The 27,028-nt window shown below is 37.1% G+C and overlaps 1 protein-coding gene across 1 annotated transcript in view; it reads right to left on the reverse strand.

The window, feature by feature from the left end:
* RAD51B (RAD51 paralog B) overlaps positions 1-27,028 on the reverse strand; it is a 609,003-nt gene that overhangs the window by 399,472 nt on the left and 182,503 nt on the right. The window lies entirely within an intron of this gene.

Raw genomic sequence — 27,028 nt, forward strand, 5'->3', positions numbered from 1 at the left:
AGAATGACAGAAGACTCAAAAATGAAATATAAACAAAATAAGTGAACCGAACTTGTATTTCAAATGAATAATACAACCACACTTGATGGAGGAATGCAGGGGGACACAGAATGGGAAACTAATCCAAGTAACTTTTGAACACAGTTATTTGCGCTATAATAAATACAACAATATTTATTAGGCTAAAAGCAAAGCACTCTAAAATACTGTATACAGTTAGTAGGGTTCCTTTTTGTGGACATATGGGCTAGTAATTCTGAAACTGCTTTCTTTGTATTCTAGGATTGAGTAAATAAGTAAATATATTGAAGATAATGGATCCAATTTCTCACTGTCAAAGAAGGGAGCTAAAAATACAGAAAGGAGGAATAATAAAATGAACTCTGCGATACTGAATTGGAATTGAAGTTATCCCTATGAACTCATAGTTTTTCATAGGATTAGATAAGGACAAAATGTCATTTCTGTGGTACTACTGCCCAAAATGCATAATCTGAATCTAACCATAAGGAATCATTAGACAATCTCAAAATGATACACTTTTAATAAAATAACAGGCCTGTACTTATCAAATATGTTAATGTAGTGGAAGACAAGGATGACTAATAAAGTGCCCAAGAGTAAAGGAGATTAAGACACATGGCAACTGAAGGCAACACATTACCAGGGATTTTAATTTGCTATAAAGGCTATTATTGAAACAACTGGAAGAATCTGAATAAAGTCTATAGACTAGATAATGTAATATATCAATGTTTATTTCCTGCTTTTAATAACTGTACCATGGTTATATAAGAGATTATCCTTTTTTTAAGGAATATATATGGAAGCATTTAAGGATAAAGAGACATCATGTCTTCAGTTCCAAAATGGTTCAGAAATATAAAGATGTGTGTGTGTGTGTGTGTGTGTGTGTGTGTGTGTGTAAAGCAACTGTGGTAAATGTTAACATTTGGAAAATTTAAGTGAAGGGTATTATTCTAGAATTCTTTGTAATATTTTTCCAATTTTACTGAAATATGTCGAAATAAAAAGTTAAAAAGTTAGTCCTATTCACTGTTTTAACCTTAATGCCTAGAACCTGGTACAGAGCTGGTATCCAATTAATATTTGCTCAACAGATGAACCTCACCCTTAAGTTATAAAACTCTAAATTCAGGTTTCCCTGGTGGCGCAGTGGTTGAGAGTCCACCTGCCGATGCAGGGGACACGGGTTCGTGCCCTGGTCTGGGAAGATCCCACATGCCGCGGGGTGGCTGGGCCCGTGGGCCATGGCTGCTGAGCCTGCGCGTCGGAGCCTGTGCTCCGTGACGGGAGAGGCCACAGCAGTGAGAGGCCCGCGCACCACACACACACACACACACAAACTCTAAATTCAAGTTAGAAAGAAGGAACAGAGCTTGGAACCTCATTAGGAATCAAATTTCTACACCCTTCCCCCATGATTACAAATACATCAGACACACAGAAGAATGGATCACTGAAAGGAAGAACTATAGTTTCTACTCTATAAAAAACATTTGTCCTGCTTTTGATATATGTGTATGTGAACAATCTACCGCCTAAATACTGATATCACACACAGCACACACACATCAATCTGATCTCAGAGTAAAGTAAGATCAACACTTACCAACAGATTACATTACAGTATTTCTCAGATACAGTGAACTCTTGGAGAAAACTAAGGATTTAAGACAATCTGAGGGATCTAGGGACCCTAATTAGAGTTACTCAAGATAATAGATTCAGGTATTTAAGGAAATTAGGAATGAAAGGTGCTTTTTAAGAATCCAACAGGTTCTTTCTTCTTGATCAGAAAGGTTCAACTTCGGTATACAAGAACTTCTGATGGTACAGCCTAGAGTTAAATAAGCTTTACCTGGAGGGGAATAATCACTTCTAGAACAACCATTCTATCTTCTCATTCTCGGTCTCTATAATTAACTCATTCATTCCATTACTTACCCAGGCAATTTACATTTATTGAGCACTTACTTCATGCCGGGTCCTATGCTACCATTCTGGTTAGCCAAAAACATAGAAGTCAGAGATAGGGTATAAAGATATTTCAAAAAGACAGATTCTGCTTGATTCATACATTCTTTCATTCCAAAGAACAAAGCAGAGACAGGTGGACAAGTTATTCATGTCAAAAATTTGCCTAGGCATTCCTAATAAGTTGATCATACTCCTAATGTTCCAAAATACATTTCAAGAGCCCATTCTTTCATACATATAACTCAACCGTGCAGAGCCATTCAGGGGAAAGTAACCTTTTTTTTTTCCCAAAAACTACATTCTAAAGATCTAAAATAAAAAGCAAAACTCCAGTTCCCTAATTCTACTAGGACCTTTTATTAGAAAACCGATCAGCATTTAAATGGCAGCACCCACATCAATTAAGTGACAAGGCAAATAAACATTCTTTCCTACTGAATGGGCCGTAGAACCACTCCCTTCTGCTACAGAAGGAGATCAAGCTTATAGATAGGTTAAATTAAATGTGGCTACCTATAAAACTAATGGGTGATAAGACACAGAAAAAAAAGAAGCAGAAGGCAGTTACGTGTCCATATGACAGGAAGGCAGGGAAGTGAGACAGAGAAAAGGAAGACACCAAGAGAGAAAAAGAGTAAAGAAATCTAGAAATGACTAGAGGTGATGAAGCAGGAGTTAGGAGTAAGGACAGAAAAGACTGAATGGGGGGAGTGATTCTAGTTAGTGGTAATGAGGCCAGCTGCAGAGTTCTGTCCTCTCACTGGATGGCAAGTTAGTTAATCCCTCTTAAGGGTAAATTTTCCCATCAGTCAAAAGAAACAAAATATTTAAATTCCATCTCAGGTACACTGCACAGTGCCTGGCACACAGTTTATGTTGGATATATGAAATGTTAATTATTACTATTATTGCTAATTAATTAATAGCAGGAGCTGAAGAAATATACCTGATGGTGTTACCCAAGTTGGACCTAAGGAGAAAATTTAAGAGATTTCTGGTATAGAATTCCCCAGATGTCACAGTGTTCTTATTTCCTCAAGCTGTTATAGTTAATGTCCTAATTGCCATACAGACTGAAGCAGAGAGAAATGCAGAAAAACCAGATCTTTCTGTCATGTTCAAAAAAGTCGGAGTCTGTAGCTTGATTGTAATTTGCCTACCAGTTCGTGCACCATTTACATCTCAGAATGCCTTAAACCTCAAGTAAGTTTTCTTAGTTTTTAAAGCTAATGAGTTGATCCCTTTGTAGTTCCCCTAAAAACAGTTGCCAAAAAAGAAAAATATACTTGTCAAATATAAATGACAAATGTGAAAAAATGTTCAGTCTCTTTAGTAAACAAAGAGTCCACTGGGAATTAGATCAGTAAAGTCTATTGTTAGTAGCACAATAATGGGCACCCTTGTGGCAAAGGCCTTAAAAATGTGAAAATCCATCTAGCAATTTTACTTCTAGGTTTTTATTTCATAGAAACAACCAGGGTCGTTCACAAGAATTTATCCAGAGGATACTCCCCACAACGTATTTATAATAGCAAAAAAATATTCAAAACAAAGGAATAACCTAAACTTAAAAAACGATTTAAATGATAGTAGGGGACTTCCCTGGCGGTCCAGTGGTTAAGACTCCGCACTTCCACTGCAGGGGGCACAGGTTTGATCCCTGGTCAGGGAACTAAGATCTCGTATGCCAAACGGTGCGGCCAAAAAATAAAAATAAAAAAGATAGTAATTGATATGTTCACTACTATGCAGCCGTTAAAAGCCATGTTGTAGAAGAATTTAGCAGCACAGAAAAAAATGTTCAATATATATTTATATTTTAAAAATTGTAAGTAGCTTATCTTTTTCACAAATTTATTGGTTCTTTTCACACATTACTTTTTCCATATAAACTTTAACATTATTTTCTCCATTTTTTAAGAAAACCAGAATTCCAGAAATCTGGTTTACTCTCTTGGCTATGGTGGATTACTCTCTTGGCTATGGTGATAGATACAGAGGGGCAAACCCAAGAGATACTCGGAAGGACTGTTTGCAAACTCTTGCTATAAAATCTCAAAGTCTTAATAGCAATTCCAAGGAGATCTTGGGCTCTAGGAACTACAGACCACTTGGACCCAGGAAATCTGGAGTTGTCTGGAATCCAAAAGGAGAAGGAGAGGGCAAGGAGTGCCTCTGAGAAGGAAAGATGAATAAGCCTTGGGTGTTGGCAGAGGAACAGGGGCACTTAATCACAGAGGTATTCTGGAACAAGCATCAGTGCAACCTCTAGGAACTCTGATGTGTCCTGGCACCTTAGAGGTAAGTGGGGTCTGGCCCAGGGTCAGAGTAGCAGCTCAATCAGCTAACAGAATGTCCAAGTTACTGATTGCTTAACTCAGTTCTATCATTATAAGCTCTATGGAGGCTGATCTTAACTTCCTATTAAAAGCATAAAGTATGCTTACTCACTGGGTAGCTATCTAAACATTATAAAATTCAGTTACTCCCCTGTATACTTCATCTAGGCTTTAGAGGAGTGAACACCCAACAAATATGGCCATATCATTTTCAAAGCAGCCTTTCTTCTGATAAGACTTTTTCACAATTTAGAACTTGTTCACACACTGAACACAGCAGATAAGACTTCAGTTAAAAAACATTTTATCCTTTGAAAGAAAAAAATTCCTTTTCCTTCCCTCCAAAATAAAACCTCAAGAAGAAACAGACACAGAGAAAGAGAAAGAAAAAGGAGGAGAAAATGAAAAGAACAGATAAATGATGTCTAGCTTTCTTTCCTATTTTCTGCATTCTCTCCATACAGTGAAGCCCACTTAAAGAAGCAGACTCATTTATAGACGTTCCCTGAAACACAACCTCAGGGCATAATAATACCTATACTCATAGTGTTGATGAAAGGAGATAATATTTGTAAAATGCTTAATACAGTGCCTGGGACACTGTAATGAGAACAAAAAACAGTGGTCAACAAAACCAACAGCAGGCCAAGACAGTGTTTATTCAACATGGGCAAAGGATCTGAATAGCCATTTTCCACAGAAGATATTCAAATGGCCAACAAGTATATGAAAAGATGCTCGACATCACTAATCATCAGGGAAAGGCAAATCAAAACCACAATGAGGTATCACCTCACACCTGTTAGAATGGCTACTATTAAAAAGACAAGAGAGGGCTTCCCTGGTGGCACAGTGGTTGAGAGTATGCCTGCCGATGTAGGGGACACGGGTTTGTGCCCCGGTCTGGGAAGATCCCACATGCTGCGGAGCGGCTAGGCCTGTGAGCCATGGCCGCTGAGCCTGAAAAGACAAGAGATAACAAGTGCCGAAGAGGATGGAAGAAAAGGGAACTTTTTAAAAATTTTATTGAAGTATAGTTGATTTACAATGTTGTATTTAATGTCTGCTTTACAACAAAGTGACTCAGTTATACATATATATTCTTTTTCATATTCTTTTCCATTAAGGTTTATCACAGGATATTGAATATAGCTCCCTGTGCTATACAGTAGGACCTTGTTGTTTATCCATCCTATATATACTAGTTTGCATCTGCTAATCCCAAACTCTCAATCCTTCCCTACCCCACCCCCTGCTTAGCAACCACAAGTCTGTTCTCTATATCTGTGACTCTGTTTTTGTTTCATAGATATGTTCATTTGTGCTGTATTTTAGATTCCAAATGTAAGTGACATCATATGGTATTTGTCTTTCTCTTTCTGACTTAATTCACTTAATATGATAATCCGTAGGTCCATCCATGTTGCTGCAAATAGCATTATTTTATTCTTTTTTATGGCTGAGTAATATTCCATTGTATATATGTACAACATCTTCATTATCCATTCATCTGTCGATGGACATTTAGGTTGCTTCCATGTCTTGGCTATTGTAAACAGTGCTGCTATGAACATAGGGGTGCGTGTATCTTTTCAAATTATAGTTTTGTCTGGGTATATGCCCAGGAGTGGGATTGCTGGATCATATGGCAACTCTATTTTTAGTTTATTGAGGAACCTCCATACTGCTTTCCACAGTGGCTGCACCGATTTACATTCCCACCAAGAGTGTAAGAGGGTTCAAGAAAAGGGAACTTTACTACACTGTTGGTAGGAATGTAAATTAGTGCAGCTACTATGGAAAACAGTATGGAGGTTCCTGAAAAATTAAAATAGAACTGCCATATGATTCAGAAATTTTACTTCAGGGTACATATCCAAAGGAAATGAAATCACTATCTCAAAGAGATAGCTGCACCACAATGTTCATTGCAGCATTATTTACAATAGCCAAGATACGGAAATAATCTGTGTCCATCAACAAATGAATGGGTAAAGAAAATGTGATACACACACAAACATATACACACACACAATGGAATATTATTCAGCCATTGAAAACAAAAAAGGAAATCCTGCCATTTACAGCAACATGGAAACATGGATGGACCTTGAGGGCATTACACTAGGTGAGTTAAGTCAGATAGAGAAAGACAAATTCTGTATTATCACACTTACATGTGGAATCTAAAAAAAATGAACTCAGACAAACAGAGCAGATTGCTGGCTGCCAGGGTCTGGGTGGGTGGAGGGTGTGCATACGGTTAAAGGGTACCAACTTCCAGTTTTAAGATTAATAAGTTCTGAAGATGTAATGTACAGCCTAGTGACCATAGTTAACAATTCTGTATTGTATATTTGAAAGTTGTTAGGAGAATAGATCTTAAAAGTTCTCATCACAAGGGCTTCCCTGGTGGCGCAGTGGTTGAGAGTCCGCCTGCCGATGCAGGGGACACGGGTTCGTGCCCTGGTCCGGGAAGATCCCACATGCCGCGGAGCAGCTGGGCCCGTGAGCTATGGCCGCTGGGCCTGCGTGTCCGGAGCCTGTGCTCCGCAACGGGAGAGGCCACAACAGTGAGAGGCCCGCGTAACGCAAAAAAAAAAAAAAAAAAAGAAAGAAAGAAAGAAAGAAAAAAAAAGTTCTCACCACAAAAAAAAACAAAACAAAAACTAACTACGTGAGGTGATGGATGTATTAACTAACCTTATCATGGTAATCACTTCACAATACTATATACATATATTAAACCATTACACTGTACACTTTAAACTTAACACAATGTTATATTAAGTGAATTATATTTCAATAAAGGTGGAAAAACTAAATTGCACTAATAAAGTCATGCAACCATGAAAAAAAGTTAAGTCATTATCTCCAGGTGGTTGGTGTTACAGTTACCCTCCTTTATTTTTCACATTCTTTTCAAATTTCTCACAACAGGCACATATTTCTTTTATAATCATAATGTGAAAATATCTAGTATTAACAGGATTTTGCATAGAAGTGGGAGAGGGTTTTACTTCCTCTGGCAAGCAGATACTGATAGAATCTTGTCATCTCCCTCTGTTGAATACCTTGGCTCCCTTAACAAAACCAAACTCTTCTCATAAACTTTATTTTCCTTCTCCTTATTCCCTCTGCTTCTTTAAAAGTTGTCTACCTGCTATTCTTTCGTTTGCTTTCTGATCTTAAGGAATCAAAATTTTATATGCACTATGTGTAAAAACGATGAACAAGGACCTACTGTATAGTGTAGGGAACTATATTCAATATCTTTAATTACCTATAATGGAAAAGAATCTGAAAAAGAATATATATATATATATATATATATATATATATATATATATCTGAGTCACTTTGCTGTACACTCGAAACTAACACAACATTCGTAAACAAACTATACTTCAGTTAAAAAAAAATTATATGCATGAAAGATAAATAGGGGCCTCCCTGGTGGTGCAGTGGTTAATAACGAATCCATCTGCCAATGCAGGAGACCCGGGTTCGAGCCCTGGTCCGGGAAGATCCTACATGCCGCAGAGCAACTAAGCCCGTGTGCCACAACTACTGAGCTTGTGCTCTAGAGCCCATGAGCCACAACTACTGAAGCCCTTGCGCCTGGAGCCCATGCTCCACAACAAGAGAAGTCAATGCAATGAGAAGCCTGTGCACCGCGATGAAGAGCAGCCCTCACTCGCCACAATTAGAAGAAAGCCCATGTGCAGCAACGAAGACCCAACACAGCCAAAAATAAAGTTAAAAAAACATTTTAAAAAATTTAAAAATAAAAAGCACTGGAATGATAAACACCAATAAATAAATAAATAAATAAAAATGGGCTCTGAAGAAGCTTACTTCTAAATAGAAATCTTATTTATGCAGATACATGACATATTATATAGTAAAAGCCTCCTATAGTGAGTACATGATGTGAAATGGCCTCTTAATATGGTAGAAACACAGGAGATATTAGAATTTAAAAATCCCTAGAATCCTATTATCCTATATCTTATATATTATAAACACTATACTAAAATGGAAGATCTTTCATCTAATGAGCTTAAATTGGACCACAGCATAATTCTATATGGTTTGTAGAGAAGTATCAATAATTAATCACATTTTATACTGAAAACCACAAAGTTTATAGATGGCTTTAAACGTTTTTTAGAAGCAATATTCCAAATGGCTACAAGATGTACAAGCTCTTCCATAGAACCTTTTTTTCTACAATGAAATACAGTATTCTGCAATTTCCAGAGGAGGAAGCCAGGGTTTCCAGTAGTGCTGCTACTAAATCTAAGAAGATAAAACTGAGAAGAATTGAGAAAATAGTTTAAATTTTAAAAATCTAATCATTTTAAACCCTGAACAAATCTATAAAGCTTTTCTTTTTTAAGCAGGTAAATCATCATTCATGACAGCTTGCATATCTTGCTCTCTATTACAGGTTGAATGTATTCCCCCCAAAATTCATATGTTGAAGCCCTACTCCCCCCATGTGATGGTATTTGGAGGTGGGGTCTTTGGGAGGTAATTAGGTTAGATTAAGCTACGAAGGTGGGATCTTCGTGATGGGATTAGTGCCCTTATAAGAAGAGGGCCACAGAGGTCCTACTCTCTCTCCACACACAAGCACCGAGGAAAGGCCAGATGAATACAGAGCAGGAAGGCAGCTGTCTACAAGCTAGGAAGAGAGCGCTCACCAAGAACTGAATCTGCAGGTACCTTGACCTTGGACTTCCCAGCCTCCAGAAATATGAGAAATAAGTATCTGTTGTTTAAACCACCTGGTCTGTGGTATTTTACCATAGCAGTCTAGGCTAAATAAGATGCTCTCTTTTCTCCTATCCCATATTACACCCTGGCTTGTCCTCCAGTCATTAAATAATACCTACTGTAGAACAGTAGTAAATACAGAGGTAAGGTATTTTCACATTATTGTTTCACATACTTATTCATGAGAACGCTTTGCTTCTCGATTTTAATTTGAAATGCAGACTGCAGAACATTTTATTCTTCTCTCTAAAAAAATTAAACTTGTAAAAACTAAATTACTTCTTACTTATATGATCCTCATTGGTTTTTGTTTCCTATGGTTAATGGATTTTTGGCAGAAAATATTGTTTACCACTCCTGCATAACACATTAAGATACAGAATTAATTTATCTTCCCTCATACTCAAAAATTAACAGAATTAAAATCAGTAACTATTTAGTATTCAGCCTCTACTATGTAGAAGGTACTGTTGCAGATAAGAAGTATAAAGCAAGAGCTGCCCTTAAAATGTTTACTTATATTCTCTATTGTCCAAATATAAGGTATGCTCTCAACAATGCAACAAATCATTTCGATTTTCTAAAAAGTAATAGCATCGAATGGGTGGGATCCATCTTTTCCTCTCAATTTCACACAAATCCTCCCTGCTAGAACAGACCGGAAGTGGGCAAAAAGTAAAATGTCACAATGTTCCCGCTGGTCATTAATAAGCACCCACTAATTAGATTATAACCAGTAAGAAAGGGTAAGAAGGAGGAACAAGAAAAGAAAGGTAGAGAAAGAGAAGAGAAAAAAAGAAAAAGGAAAAGGTTGTCTTCAGCAAATTGTCTGTTTTAAGGTCATCGGGACCAAAGTTTAAGAAGAAAAACATGACTTTTTACTTACACTGAAAGGAACACTTACAATTACTTAAAGTTGGCCCAAATAAAAAATTTTAGACCTACATCAGTGTGGTTCTCTATAGACCACCTAATAATCTCACCAGTTAAACCAGTACCAGGATAAAGTCAAGGATTCAAAACAGATCTTCCTGCTTCTTTGGCATTTTAAGCAGTTAGAAGAACATATGGATTAAGAGAGAGAAGAAACTCATCAACACTAGCTCAACCACACGTCCATGCCTCCTGCACCCCACTATCTGAAGCAAATAAAAGAGTCTATATGATTCTGTCCTCTCCTAACACCGGTTAGCAGAATTCATAACTAAAATTTCCCGACATTTCCTACCAGTTAGTTTTAAAATAATTTGAACGTGAAGACATCCACATCAGTTTGTTTGAAATGCTTTTTCCTTCTCCTGTTAGATGATTATTTGCATTGCTGTTTTCTCAAGGAGACAGTGAGTAGTCATTCAAGTTGCTGGCACTGCTGTTTCTGGGCCAATTATAAAAGATAGGAAGCTGGCGACAGACAAGAAGAAGCTTGTTTTTATCATCATGCTTTGCTGCAACCCAATGGGCAGTAAGAAGTTCAGTGCCATTTAGCCATGTCCTTTCTCTGTTCTTTAAAAAGTTTATGGCTTAGTCCTCATTTGTAAAGTCTCAGCTTGCTTCCTTGTTTTACAAGCTTTTCTACAAACTGTAATGGAAAAGCTAGCTCATGGCACCTTATATAACTTTAGTCCTCCCCAGGGGTTTTGTCATTCCTGGTAATTTGGCTTTAGAACCCAAAATCTACCCTATGCTTAAGTCTCCTTGGGTCGTTGTTTTAATTCCAGTTTATTTCTCCAGAAGAGGGTTGCTCTCTCTACCTATTTGTTGGAAACCTTTTTTTTTCTTTAACATTAATTTCCAAATTAAGAGTTGGCGCAAGGTTGCAGATCAGGTCTGCAAGTTTTCTAAAGATTTGCAGATCAAGCCAGGGAAGCAGTCTGGTTTGCTTTTGTGGAAAAAGTGATAAACAAATTTAGAAACCACTACTTAAAGATTCCAAGTTCCAAATCTTACTGAAAATATTTGGAGCTTGAATTCCATTTCTATCCTCATCTAAGAAAATGCTGGTACTAAAAAAGCTGTCTGTAAAGCTCCTAATATTTGTGAGTCATCAAGTATCTTTTCCAAAACAGCGTTCTGATCGGTATAATGCAAATGAATCACCAATAAAGCAATTAAATTCCACCCAGGATATTCCTGTACTAAAATTCAAAGGAAAATGCTTGGCAAAAGGCATCTTAGGATCTGCCAAGCCCCAAACATTTGAAAACAAATAGTAACTCTAGGATGCTTCGCCAACCCCAAAAACCCAATGGCCACCCCTCTTCGAGAATGTCTGCATGTTTCCGAACATCTACTTAGGCTTCATATTCTAAGCCCTTAAGTGTCAAAGGTCAAGAACCACCAACCAGAGAATTAATAAAACTGAAGCTCTAGGTAAATAAACTTCAAACTCCAAAGGTCTGTCAGATAGATTTACACACAGTTCATCTGTTGAGAGATTTTTTTTTCCCCATTCAAGGAGCATTTTAGCCTCAGGATTACCTTTCATTCAGCAAGGATCACCTACATTCTAACTCTTGTGGTTATTAGAGCAAATCATGGGGTGTTGAGAACTTGGCTTCCTCCATCTTAATAAAACAGTTCAAGTCCTAGAGGCAGTTAATCCCTGGAAGGCTTTGTGATCCCATCCCCTGACATGTTTGATAAATATGGAAATTGTAAAATGTTCTGACTTGTTAAAATTTTTTCAGCCTGCTTAACGTGCTCTTTGGCCTTCACACGCACAAAGTGCTGACTTGGCATGCCTGGGAGCTTCCATTACCTTCTCTATTGTGTATACACTGACAACCCCTGAAGCTTAAATAAGTCACACTTCACAAAGAAATGTTTACTCTACACTCTAAGAGAGACTCTCCTTTTCTCAAGGAAATAAGAAGATGACAAAGGGGAAGGAAGAAGGGTGTATACCCAAAAAATGTGCCAGAAAGGAGAAAAAAAAAAACCCAAAAAAACCTCAAGTCTAAATGACTACAAAGCTGAAGAGCATTAAAAAAAATCTGGGTTGGGATAGGTGTGTCTACAGTTGGCTGATAAACAAATCTTTCAGAGTTTGAAATTACTACAGTAAGAAACAACTATTCCTCTTTGTTTCTCGCTTTACAATATGTAACGAATAGTACAGTTTTCTTTCAGTGCCTCTTATAATTCAAATGAGTCAACTCCCTTTTAACAGTATCAAAGTTAAGAAAATGAAATACTATTGTGACGTGTATCTGGCCACCAGTGAACAAGAAGGCAAGGTGTGATCTCATGATAGATCCAACTTCTACTCATCTCAATTAACTAGTCATCTTGGAGGCTGAATAAGCAACTACATAAATACCAAGACAGAAGGCCTGTTACTGTACAAACTGGGTGCGGTGTCTAGAAACCCTGCAGACTCCTCCAGGCATAGGATTCACAGGGAAATTCTATGAAAAAAAACACAAAGACAATAAGCTGATGAAATACTGATGACACACTGGAATACTTCAAAATTTATAGCCAGTTATGCTCATCAGTCACAGCCATTCCTGATGTTCCCAGAACCAACCATCAAATTCCCAACACTTTGACCACTTCCAGAAGATTGTCTTAATAGGGTCTCCTGAGGCTGTTGCTTGTATTAAAACTTCCAATTGTGAGAGCAACGGCAAGAGTGAGATGCATGGCAGAATGCAGACAGAGGCTTCACAAGTGCAGAGGTAAGCACAGCTTACTGCAAAGAAAAGCAAGCAATAAAATAGCTAAGTGGCAGAGAGCAGCAGGCAGAAGGAAAGAAGCCAAGAGTCAGGATGGTATACATACTACTACAACCATCCAAGAATAATTGAAAATTAGTTGTAGCTGTGCAGACGGTTCTCAGGGCCTAGGCAGGTTTGGGGTAGGCAGGAAAAAAACGACCAGGCCATTTCAAAGGGCAAGAACTTGATCTGGGGATTCTGGGGAAGGAAACCAGGAGAGAAAAGAGTGAAAATGTTGAGCTCTCAGCCTAGCCTTGATACCTCAATTAAGGAAAAAAGGAAAGCAAACAAAAGATGACTTTAAGAGAGAAAAATAACCAAAATGATTAAGAATACTATCTCCTACCTTTCCATCGATAACCAAGTTTCTCAAAAACCAGTTGTATCTCAGAGCAGCAGGGCATGAAGGAAACAGTACCGCAGAGAGAAAAGGAGACCAGCCAAATCAATGGCCGAAGGATCCATCTTCTTCTCTTACAGTAGGCAGACCGCACAGGAGTCTGGATCAAGGCTTCTCACAGCTTAATGTCCATGAGAATCACCTGGGAATCTCGTTAAACTTCAGATGCTGATCAATTAGGTCTGGAGCCAGGCCAGAGCTTTTGCGCTTCCAACAAGCTCCCAGGTGATGCTGATACTGCTGGTCTACAAATCATACTGTGAGTAGCAAGGGTTAGTATGGATCTTGGTCAAGTAAATTTTGGCTCAACTCATGACTCTGGACAAGTTAGTTAACATCTCTAATTTCTCAGTTTCCGCACTTACTAAATAGAGATAGCAATGCCTGCCTCATAAAGTTGACATGAGGAATAAACAAAACTATTTGACCTAATGCTTAGTTATTACCACCAGAAGCATAACATTTCCCAAAGTGTGGTACACATACCATTGGTGGTACAAGGACAAACTTTTAAAAATTGTAATTGTTAGGCAATATTTTAATAAGTATTAGAAAAAAATAACTTTAAACTCAAGATAATTACCTTAAACTCAAGATCATGGGTAATGTCACCTAGGATAAAGCTATGTTAAAAGGAAAAAGTCAATTTTAAAAATTACTAAGTAAATAAAGGTACAAGAGATACATGGATATGACAAAAATGATGAGGGTGATACTCAACTGACTAAAGCTGAAACATCAATTAAAATAGGGTTACTAAGTTTCTGAAGGCAGGGGCTTGACCAGATTACCCCATCATAAGGAGCAGGTGTGTAATAGAGTTCTGAATGTATTTCAAAACCTGGTCACTCAAGGCTTAGAAACTGAACTTTAACCATATGATATTCTTACCCACATTTACTTGTGTGAATTGCATATGCTATCATGGATCATCAGACTATCCCTAAGGCTTAGGAAAACAAATTCTGTTGGGTAAAGCCATTTCCCCCTGATATGTAAATCTAAACAACCTCCCAACAGTGGGTTAAATAACAGAATTATGTCTCCAAGGAAGGAAAGCTATGATTTCATAAATCCAGTGCTAAGATGTTTCTCTTTTCCCACAGACTTTTTGTAACACCATTCGAAGGTAATTTGTGGTCACAGGGATGGGTGTGGATGACTGAACAAATGAATGTGTCATAGCCTTTAACAATAACCTTTAGAGCAAAGAGAGGAAAAGTCACAGATGAGTTGGAAAAGACGCAGCATGTTTGTGAGTAGCATGGTTTTCAGAAGAGAACTATAAAAGGTTTCCTGATGTATTTAGCATCTGATGTCTGGTATACTTGGAGCAATATATCATTCTTACAATTCTGCTTAGTTGGTTGACGGTTTTGTTCAAGTTAATGAGAAAAAGGAACATGAAAACAGACATACATCAGAACTTCACTCATTCATTTCTCCATGGAGTGAACCACTTCTTTGCTGAATCAGATAATAGCTTCAAATACTGGAAAAATATTTTCTCAAGTTTTTTGTGCTATTCAAAATATAGTGGCTATAGACATGACACACTTTCAAGTTTAATCTACATTATTAACGCTTTATCGCTTTCTTAAGTCTAGACAATTAACAAAACAATAAATCAAGTCCTGATTTGTTGTGTTTGCCAATTTCCATGGGGTTAGTACCTCTTTTGTGGCTGATTTCAAGTTACCAACATGACGTCAGTGAACACAGGGCTGGAAAAAGTGTTCAGTAGTATACACCATTATACAGTATTTCCAATGCAGATAAAATAGGCACAAATGACTTCAAGAGCATTGATAACAGTAAAATGTAGTAAAAATAATTATGAAGTGATGAGTTTTGAGTACTTATTTTTTGTTTTTAATATAATTTATTTTAATGATAAGTTTACATAGTTTAATTTTTACTGATAACCAGCTCAGAAAATTTCTGAAAATTTAATAGTTTGTTGTCAGGAGAGCTGGTAGGGGCTGGATCCTGCACACCACTGGTCTCAAATCACATCCCACACATTGTTGCTATCCCACCAGGTTTACAAACAACTTTTCAGTTTTCCAAGTTAAAAATCTCTTGGAGAAAGATGATGAATCTTGTGTGTTAAAGAGACAACAACAACAGCAACAAAAATAAATAAAAATTGCAATACTGCAATTTGTATCTTTTATGTAGTCAAGTTTGTAGTTAACAACAGAAAACATATGAAACATTTATACACCCAGAGCCTTTAGGAAATCAAGTAATAAAAGCACCTGTGCATCTTGGGGGAAAGAAATGTAGGCAGAAGATATTTGTTTGGGTAAAAAAGGACATGGAGTTAAGCATAAAGATGTTTGCATCAATTTCCACATATAAAACTGGTCAGAAAGACTTGATTTCCTAAGGGAACAGAAAGTAAAAGAAATAGCTCCTTATAAGTGAATCATAAGGATTCTTTCCATAGACAAAAAAGCAACCACAATATAAATGCTTTAGATGCCATCATTACATGGCAATACTAACTTTTCAATTTGTAAAGATAAAAGGGAAAATGTTAAGGAAATCCAAAGCCATTTCACTAATCCCTATAGCCAAAGTAAACCAGTGAGAGAATGAGAGAACTTATTCCACGAAATGGTCATTTATGATGTTAACTAGCACTTTTAAAGACTTTCAAAAACAGCTCTGCATTGCCTGGTAAATCTTTGAAAACCTAAAAGCAGTTAAGTAGCTCTCAATCCTTTAGAAAAGTTCAATTAACCAGTTTCACACTGAAAGGGTAAATTTTCACATTAAAAGGGTGAAAATTCACTGCCTTCCCTTTCATGGAAAGTATGTGTAAATTACTTTCCAAAACTGAGCATAATATCCTATGGAATTGTTTATTTCAAAAAGTAAGCCTTCAAAGCTGAGGGAAATGTACAGCACACATATTGTTTATCTCTACAAGATGGAGCATATGGAAAAATTTATAACTGTCAAGTGTTATTACACTGCAAAACAAACGTGGAAGTACACAATAGGGATAAATATAGTGAGACTCGTTCACAAATTGGAGATGCTGGAGGCACATGGAAAAGTTTACAAAAATTGCAATGTTTAAGAGATCAGGAGGACAGCGGTGCTAACCCGGCTTTACAAAAAGATCATATGCAATAGATTCCACTGTTCCTTCTGAATTATAATGCAGGTTTAGGCATGCAGGTTAATTTGAGAAGCAGCCCTTAAAGAAAAGGAAAGAAGAAAAACAATTCCTGTCTTGTGTTAAAAATTCCAAATAAGCATTATCGATACTAAAAAAGAAAAGGGTGGGGTGTGTAAAACAATTAAAATCATAAATTTAATAAGCCTTGAGTGGTAAAATATTCAAATGAAAACATAGTTGAAAAATTATTTTAACAGAATATTTATTAAAAGCATACGATTTCATTTTTAAAAACTTTAATGCATAGTAATGTAAGTTGCTGAATTAGGGTAATTTTAAAGTGTAATTCATTTTTGCAATGACTTTCAGGGAAAAAAGAAAAAAGGGGGAAAAGGCACTAAACCTACATTTTAAAATGTAAAAATTTGCAGTTATCTCCCCAAATCCTCTCTTTCAATGTGGTGGTCTAGTATTGGAATATACATTATTTCAAAGGTCTAATTTTCACACATAAAGCTTTAATTTTAAAAAAATAATAATAATTTCCCTAAAATTTCTCAGTATCAGCAGTGCCCTAAAGAAAAATTCTTTCTGAGTATAAAGACAGAGAAGTACTCCCAGGGAAATAAAAGCACTGTCTGTCCAAAGCTCACATGAACTAAAGGCAGAGGCTGAACTAAGGTTTGGATGTACTTTCTATTTTCTTTAGTCCCCTAGTCATTACTTTAACAGGCAAAGAATAACTAAACAGCAAAACTCGTTGACGGAAGCACATACTTTCCACACACTCTAAGTGTCAAAGGCCTGTTTAGAGAAAGGCCAAACAATCTACTGCATCTTAGATGCAACGGCCAGAACTAGGAGATGTTTCTGACTAAGGAGTCTATTTCTGCCTCTACTATGGCCTCATTTTATAACCTTAGTGAAGAGATTTATCTGTTCCTCACTTGACTTTAAAAATAAAGATGGAGCCACGTAAACTATACTTAGCTCCCTAGAATATTGTGAGACTACAATAAATAATGTCCATAAAAGCTTTGATCTCTTCAGGAAAAAAATGATTTCTGACATAGGCAGGAGAGGTTTTAGAGGTTCCTGAGAAACTAGTGCTAAGTCAAGGTGGAACACGAGGAACAGATAAACCACAGATCACTAGAAAATGCCTGTTAACCCTTTTTATTTATTTTCCAGGTAAAAATGGTCTTTGAAACTAGGCCCATAAACTGCCGTCTAGATCATATCCAATTTCCACTTCCATTACGTCCACTTATGCCATCACTACAAATTATACCATCTGAACAGATAAGAGACAGCTATAGTAACTAAACTAAGGACTGGAGAAGAGGAGAAATCAGAGTGCTTGATTTCTAGGCCTGGCTCCTCCTGACATTAAAAAAATGACGAGTTAGAAAGTTAGTGGAAAAAAAAAAAGATTTCATGCCTCTTTTTAGTCCCATCTGCCCCTCTCATGAGAAGTCATCAATATGGCTGCCAAGATTTCTTGGTAGAAAGATGATTTTTTAAGATGAAACAACTGTACTTAATTGAATCTTACTTTCTGGATATATGCCAGTATTTGCATTTAAATTATTAAGGTACTGGGGCACAATGGTTTCAATTGAATCTTCTCTATAAACTCTCTCATGTGTTTAATGTATATCATTTCTATTCTTTTAACTACTGAGCATATAGCGATGGCAACAGTTTACTTTTTCTTCTTTAGAAGTTCCATTCACAATAGCCGCACACTTCAAATGCCAGGTACTTGCTAACAGGCCATATAACGAGACAGCAGCATTTGAAGATTTACAATGTGAAGTGAAATCATACAGAGTAAAAAAGGAGAGAATAACTGAGTGCATAAACAATCTTAGCAAAAATTCTACATCTTAACATAATCTGTGTTTGTTCCATTGACCACAATTCTAATCCTTAGGGTTTGAAATCTACCATATAACCAATCTTTAATCATTATAATCTTCTAGGAAAGAGCAGTAGATCACTTTTAACTTCTTTTAGCATTAACTAATTCTGTTATATTCTTTGTATTCCAAGGATACCTAAATGCGGTGTTAGGTTTTGTTATAAATCTTAGTTTATGTCATTAATAAATTGGTATCATGGTCAGTAACAATAGGGCAATAATAGTAATAGACCTTTGAGGGTTGTACCTACTTTTTAATGCTCTGAAACAGGAGGCACAGCTCTACTGGGTGAATCTGATCATAAAGGTAAAATGTCATATTTTTTCTCACTCAGTTTCAAACTCATTTAATTTCTCTAAGCATCAGAAAATGCAGTTTGCTTAAGACTAAACAGCAAGTACATCACAGAACAGGGGTTTGAGCCCAAGTCCATCTTGCTTCAAATGTCTGTGTTCTTTCCATTATGCCCTGGGGCCTCTTACCAGGGGACAGTATTTTCTATACTACCAGAGGAAGGCATGGTCCTCTCAGCATTCAGAATATCAGCGGCAGATCCTGCTGCCCCAAACCTTCCTACCACAACCAAGGAGGAGGAAAGAGTGAGAGGGGGAAACTCCTGATTGCTGTTCCCTATCTAACTCTGGATATATTTTTCCCACAGAGTTAACTTAATAAATGGCAGCTAGAATCCACCTTCCGGAGTGCTGGAGTAGCAATGAGGTAAGCTTTCCTTGCATATTAGTACTCAACAAGAGGAGATTAATGTTATATTTTCTTATTTTTGTGTCCCACCCAAGAATATAACTCAGAATGCGTTAATTTGTGAGAAAGTAATTCTTCACTTTTTAAAGACTTGAATTAATTTTCCTTGAATTAGTTGATGTTTACACAGAGTATCTGAGCATGTACATAAAACAAAAACAGCTCATTTTCTGAACACTTTAAAACTGACATCCTGCTAACCTTCCTAAGACAAACACCTTAAGTTATTTTTTTAAAAGATAAGGAAAAAAGGAAAAAAAAGACTCTGGAAATAAGAGATAAAATGATGAAATCCATGAATATAAACTCTTGACAGTTTAACTTATAAAAGTAAAAGAACTGAGTAAATTAAATTATCAGAATCCAAAAGAACCAGAGATCATATTGCAACTAAGCAGCAAACCTAAACCCAAAATGGATTTAGAATATATTTAACATTGGAGGCGCAAAGTTAATTCCTTTGTCATATCCTCTTCTTGCTTCTGCTTGAAATCCAAGGGGCATGGGGTGAATTTGCTTAATCTGCAACATTAGGAATCCCAAACTCTTCAGAGGAGCCCTCCAGGATCTCTGGGTATAGACAATTGCCAGGGCAGATCTGAGAAATATGCAACAGTTTACTTTCTCCCTAGAGGACTTTTTCGTAACTAACTAGACTAATCTTCCTCTGAGGGATTTTAAAAGAACAAACTTACCTTTTTTGCTAAAAGTGATATCTAGGTCTGCCTGAAACGGTACACAAGGGACATCCATTAAATTACCTCTAGTTAATGATAACTTTGGATCAAATGGGGTTATACAAATAAACTATCTTCCTAACATTCCTGTTATAGACTTAAGAAGGCAAATAACCCTGACTGATCTAAAAACAAAAGTCTAATCTGTTCTGGGAAAAGAGTTCTGACAAATCCTAATTCCAACAGTATGAAAGGCCCAGTAATTACAAGATTAGGAATATTTCCCTGTAAAATTTTCCTAATTACGTTTTTGATCCAAGATGCACTAAAAAATGAACAAGAGCTGCTCCAAACTACATTATCAAACAAACAGTCAAAGAGTTGGTGGTCATATTAGTAAGGTAGTAAGGCAAGGAAAACTAATATATAGTGATCTGTTTGTTTTCTCAGATTTAAAAAAAAAAAAAAATGACTTCTTCCTTAGGAACAATAAAAACACAATCAGTATCAACTACCTTCCATAATGAAGCTTTCATAAATAACCTTGAAAACAATGTGTCTTAGCTAGCAGGTTCTAGTCACCCATGTCTTTCTAGAGTATTCATTTTTCCCTGTCAGGGATGATTCAGCTCCACAGCCTACTTAGACCCAAGGTTGACTGGGAAGGAGAGAATCATTAATCCATCGACACGTTCCCCCTTTGCAGTCTCCACGCATGCAAACAGCCTGTGGAGGGGCTATGAAGAGCCAAAAAGTCTAAGCCACAGCCCTGTGTCCTCCTAGTGCTTTCTATTTGGCTTGCTGGAGAACAAGACAGTTCAGTGGGCTTCACTATCTTTTCAAATGCACCATTAGAAGACTACATGATTTAGACTCGACATCTAGTCGAAAAACTTCACAAAATTGTCCATGGAAATGTCATCCAAATACAGCTGTAAGACTGAATGAAAGTTGGCAGACGTGCTGATGTTAAGTGGCATTTTACACTCAAAAGCATCCAAATGGGGGGAAAAATTGGTGTTTGTAGTATAGAATAAAAACAAACATTAAAAGATTTTAAAATAAGGGAATGTGTGAAGATAGAAAAATAAGAGCATGTGTTGAAAAGCAGTCTTATTATTTTCCACATTTATTTATGTTTAAAGATATATTCAAAGCTAAATACAGGAATACCATATGTAGCTCTAAAACCCTAACAAATGTTGTGACATAGGATGGTTTTTCTCCTCACTGAATTAATTATTTACCAACAACATTTAATAAAATTTTGCTAAGTGTCTACTATAGGCCAGGCATTCTACTAGGAAATACACTGATGAGCAAACAGCACATGGTTCCTGCCTTCAGGGATCGTGAGAGGAGACAAGGAACTTTCATATGGAACAAACACTATGATGATATGGAACAGACCACAGGGACACCAACCCTGCGGGAAGGGCCATCTGAGGAAGTAAAATGTAGGTTGAGAACAGAGGCTTAAGCAGGAAAGAGGAATGATGAAAGAGGCAGTGGAACAGTACGTGAAAGAGCTGAACAAAGTGGAAAGAAATTAAATTCAACAGGGCTAGGGCGTGGACAATGGGAACCATGGTGCAAGATAAAGCTGAAGAAATAAGTAGGATCTGATCAAGAAGGGCTTGGCCCTAAGGATTATAAGAAGTTGCTGGAATGTTTAGAAAAGGGAATAATATTATCAGCTTTGCATTTTTTAGAAGATCACTCTATCTACAATGTGGAGTATGGAATAGTGCGGTACAGGAGTGAATGACGGAAAGCTGGTATCACAATTTTTTGGGAGATGATAGCTCTTTGGACTGGAATGATGGCATCTAAGGAAAAAGAGATGTAGGAAAATTGAAGAACTATTTAGGAGGTAAAATTATCAGAATTCTGCTTGGTGATGGAATGTAGGGAAGGAAGAAGAAGAAGGGGACAAGGCTACCTCCCAGGTTTCTGACTTGAACCGCTGGGAGATGCAGCCACTGGAGGCAGAACAGGTTTAGAGAGGGAAGGGTGGGAAAGTAATGAGATATCAGGATTGGGAATAAAATCTGAAATGTTTGGGAAGCCAGACTGGAGTGGGTTCCAAAATGAGCAGGAGGTAGAAACCAGAGAAGAGGTGTGATAGGGAAGAGAAAAATAGAGTGCTAAATATGTAGTTGAAATAGGACAATTTTTAAAGATGAGCTTAATAAATTTAGGAGCCAGTAGAAAGGGAGGTAATAATAATAATACAAAGACCTTTCTTTTGAGTGCTTAATTTGTTCCAACCACAAAGCTTAGCACTTTAAAAATAAAAATATGCAATCTTTCAATCTTCACAACAAGCCTATGACATAGGTATTATTATCCCCAACACAAGGAAACTGAGGCTGAGAGATATTATATAATTTGCCCAAAATTTCACAGCAACAGACCTAAAGTTTGAATCCAAGCATGTCTGATTACAAAGCCCATGCTCATAATCACAGTGCTTACACACAAGATTTAAGAGACAGACAGGATTAAGAAAAATCAAGGTCCGTCTAAGGTGGAAAAGGATAGGCCCCGGACTTCAGGAAATGAGCGAAACCTTTTTTCATAACAGAAGGGACAAAGGAAAAAAAACATGTGGAAAGGTTCACTTTTTTTAAATTTTAATTTTTATTATTATTTTTTAACATCTTTATTGGAGTATAATTGCTTTACAATGGTGTGTTAGTTTCTGCTTTATAACAAAGTGAATCAGCTATACATATACATATATCCCCATATCCCCTCCCTCTTGCATCTCCCTCCCACCCCCCATAACCCACCCCTCTAGGTGGTCACAAAGTACCGAGCTGATCTCCCTGTGCTATGTGGCTGCTCCCCACTAGCGATCTGTTTTACATTTGGTAGTGTATACATGTCCATGCCACTCTCTCACTTTGTCCCAGCTTACGCTTCCCCCTCCCCATGTCCTCAAGTCCATTCTCTATGTCTGCATGAAAGGTTTACTTCTAATGGCAGATGAGGAACGAGTTTTCCATTGGAAGATTTCTATCTTTCCTATTGACTTGGAAGTAGTCATTTGCTGAGGATCAAGACAGAATTAATGAGTAAGATGTTTGAGAAGAGTAGAAAATAATTGAAATTGTCTTTCATTCATTGAACAAAATGCATTGGGTACTATTCTAGGCACCAGGGTCATAGCAGTAAAAAAAGAGATGAAGTTACCAGTTCATATGATCCTTAAATTTAAGCAGGGGAACACATAAAATAAACAAGCAAACAAGATAATTTCACTTTGTGATATGCTAATGGAGGAAATTAAGCAGGGTAATGGGGCTGAGAGAGCTTAGGGAGAACTGTTTTATATGAGGGGCTCGGGGGACACAAGCTGGGACTGGCAAGAGAAGCCCCAGGTGAAGTATATTCTCATGGAGAATGGAGGAGAGAGTTATTTAGGGAATGACACAAGTTTGCTGGGTAATGCTGAGAGGACAGATGAGGTGAGGGCCCTGTATTTATGGAGCCATTAATCTGCCTCACTCTATATTTTTCTCCAACTGAACTCAGCAGCTCAGGAGCAACTGCAGAAAAAGCTCAGAGTCACCCACAGTTGGGAATATACCAAGCAGACATGACTGATAATGGGGCACAGGAGTTCAGTAAGCTGACAAGAGATAAGTTAGAGTTATGGTCCATGGACTCTGAAGTGAAGAGAAAGGAGAGTGAAGAATGCGTCCCATATAATTGCAAGTCCTTATAAGGCTGAAGATGTGGTGGATAAGCTGGAAAGATAAGGAAATTATGGCCAGAGAGGAAAACATCTGAATTTCAGAAGACAGAAAGAAAAAGGTATCAAAAATGTGATTTAAAAAAAAGATGAAGAGACAAGGGAATTGGAAGAAGAATAATGGGAGAAATGGAGGTACAAATACAAGAAGATGGAGAGTAAAGTAGAGGGACTGGGGGACAACGATAGCCCAGAAAAGAAATACGAGTTGGTGTAGCCGAGTAGCAAAATCATCCTCAAAGAAGCAGAGTATTTTAGAGCAGATGAGGAAATGGTGGTCTAAAAGAGGTAGGGGGAGCTTAGGAAGACAATGACCCTGTGAGTGTGAAAGTGTGGGAAAATGATGGGCATCCTCTCAAAAGAGGTGTAGAAAAAATAGCATCTCAGGAGAGACCCAGACCTCAAGTCAGGAGGAACCTTCCTAAGAGTGGCTTACCAATGCTGAAATTTCAGACATGCCTGCCATCACTGGCATCTGATCCTTGTGTGAAGGAACCAATTCTCAGGGTGCAATATTCTCCATCTATGTTTCTCTTTTGCCCTGATTCCTCTAATATGACATTAACATAGTAGGGCAGAAATCCAAGAAAACCACTAGTCTGGAATAAATATCCTTTTAGACAAATAAAAAAAAAGTTATACTTGGAAAAAAAAGAAAGCAAAGCTGCCATGTTGACATCAGAACAGTAAAGCAGTTTATTTAGAGAGTCATTTGAACAAGGCAGACACAGTTTAAGGACCCAGGGGAGGTTTTCAGTTTCTACCATCTGGTTATTTCCCCAAGTCCTCTGCCATGCATCACAAAGCTCTCTGTGAATCCACTTAAAAAGGAAAGGGCTAACACTCTTTTTTATTTCCTTAACACTGCCCTCAATAAAAGGTGGTACATCCAAAGGATAAAATAAATATTCAGCCACAAAATTCACAGTGCAAAAATATATTTACTTATATGGAAAGGTGTTCTCTTTTCATTGTTGAACATAAAAAGTAGGTTATAAAATAAGATACTGAGTATGAGCTCATTTATGCAAACAATAAACGTTTTTTTTTATTGCGGTAAAATATGCATAACATAAAACTTACCATTTAACCATTTTCAAGTGTACAGCTCAGTGACATTAAATACACTCACATTGTTGTGCAACCATCGTTACCATCCATCTCCCGAACTTTTTCATCTTCCCAAACTTAGTACCCATCACGTGAAAACAATGAATTTTTACATATGAACACAGAAAAAGTCTGAATGGATATACTCTAAAAATGTTAATGGCGGATAGTGCAATTATAGGTGGTTTTCTTTTCTATGTTTTAGTCCTCTATATTTTCTGATTTTTTTCTAAAAGGAACTGCATCTCTATTGTACTTTTTAAAAGTAATTTTTAATGATTCTTTAAAAGACATTAAAGTTCAAACATTAAAAAAGAAAAGAAAAACAGGATTAGAGGCAATGCTCTTTACCTTCTTTAGATCCGGACTAGTAACTAAAGTATATTCCATGAGTGATCTCAAGCAACTCAAATTTTCTATGTATCTTTTAGAAATACATATTTTTATAATTTAGGACTACACATTTTTTAAGAAGTCAATGCATTATCAGTTGCCTAATAAACATAACAATACTTGAAAATAAAAATGATTACTGCAGTATAGAAAGCTAATTATCCCCCACTGCCCATTTTCCCCCTTCTTCCTAGTAAGAACCCCAGTTCTTAGCTGGGTACACTGATGTCCAACCAAAAGACAATATTTCCTGGTTGTTGCTCCTTGAGTTATGGCCATGTGACTAAATTTTAGCCAAAGAGGAAGTACTATGTGCAACTTCCCAGAAGTGCCCTTGAAGGGAAGGGGTGCACTCAAAGAGCTTGCTTCTTCCCCCCGTCTCTCTCTTTCTACCCCCAGCCCTAACCATGTGAGGCCACATGCAATCCAGGAAAAGGAACTGAATTGGCCGGCACCTTGATCTTCAACTTTTGAGCCTCCAGAACTGTGAGAAAATTAATTTCTCATATTTAAGCACCTGATCTATGGTGTTTTGTTATAGCAGCCCAAGCAGACTAATACACAGTCATTCACTCAGTTGTTACCAAATACCTGATAACTAATTTATTGAATACCTACTATATGCCAGGAACATTACATACTTTACCGCTAACCCTCTCAGTAACCCCACAAACTAGAGATCATTACATTCACTTTGGTGATAAGAAGCCTGAGGCCCAAAGAATAATTACCCAAGGTCCCGTAGCTGGTAAGTGAAAAGTCAAGATTTACTTACTGTAAACTTCATTACCTATCATACTTCATGACCCAGACATCTCTGCATCAAGGAGTTTATGGTATTTGAGAAAGACAATCCAGACCAAAAAAAGCTGAGTAATTCAAAAGGTTAATAATAGCACATGACAAAAACACAGAAATAATAAGAAGCACTAGGAGTTCCTAGGAGGGAGAGTTCAAGACATCATGAAACGCTTCAATTTCTCCCCCATAAAAATATAGAGAATTACATTAAACCAAATCCTTGTTGAAACCCATCCAAACCAAGTAAATAAAGTGGCAAGAGACATTACAACCTTGGAACAAAGGTAAAATCTTAACAGAACGTGCTTTGACATTTAAATTAGTACCTTTAAAAGTCACCAAAAAAGCATTTTCCTGCTACAAGGTATGCCACAGGTGATTTGCTTCATCACATCTTAATCTTCAGGAGAAAAAAATTACACAGAAGCTTAGCTTTTCTAAATTGTCTACTATAGTTAACCAGTCATTGACTAAAAAGGGACAGGGAAAATAGTTAAAACTATTTTCTGGAAGTGTGTGAAATTAGATTATCTGCTTATATTTAAAGATAATTTGAAAAAGTCTGAGAAATTCTTTCACAAAAGAAGAGCTATAAATGGTCAAATAAATTTTTAACAATGCATAGATTAGACAGGAATGTGGAAAACATAGAACCCAACATCATTTTGGAACAATATGTCTTCAATTTTCTTAAACTGATAGTTACCTACTTAACTACTAAGCAGCCTTTCTAAATCGGTAATTTCGAAGTTAACATTTTTAATGTAGAATACTTTTACAAAAATGCAAAATCTTCCATAGAAATCTATGATAACCTGTACGTGAAATCTAGGGGGAGAAACAAATCCAGTATTGATCTATAAAAACCTAATTCAGGGGTTTCCCTGGTGGCGCAGTGGTTGAGAGTCCGCCTGCCGATGCGGGGGACATGGGTTCGGGCCCCGGTCCGGGAAGATCCCACTTGCCGCAGAGCGGCTAGGCCCGTGAGCCATGGCCGCTGAGCCTGCACGTCCGGAGCCTGTGCTCCGCAACGGGAGAGGCCCTAACAGTGAGAGGCCCGCGTACCAAAAAAAAAAAAAAAAAACCTATTTCAATTTGTATGTTCTATTGGTTGTTAGAAAAAAATATTTAATGTCTAAATCAGGAAAGATGTATCTTGATAATGCTTTTAATTCAACAAAAAATTAGAGGTATTATTTAGAATTTGGTTTTGTGACAAAGATGAT

The sequence above is a fragment of the Delphinus delphis genome, chromosome 2, assembly GCF_949987515.2.
Source record: "Delphinus delphis chromosome 2, mDelDel1.2, whole genome shotgun sequence".
NCBI classification, from domain to species: Eukaryota; Metazoa; Chordata; class Mammalia; order Artiodactyla; family Delphinidae; genus Delphinus; species Delphinus delphis.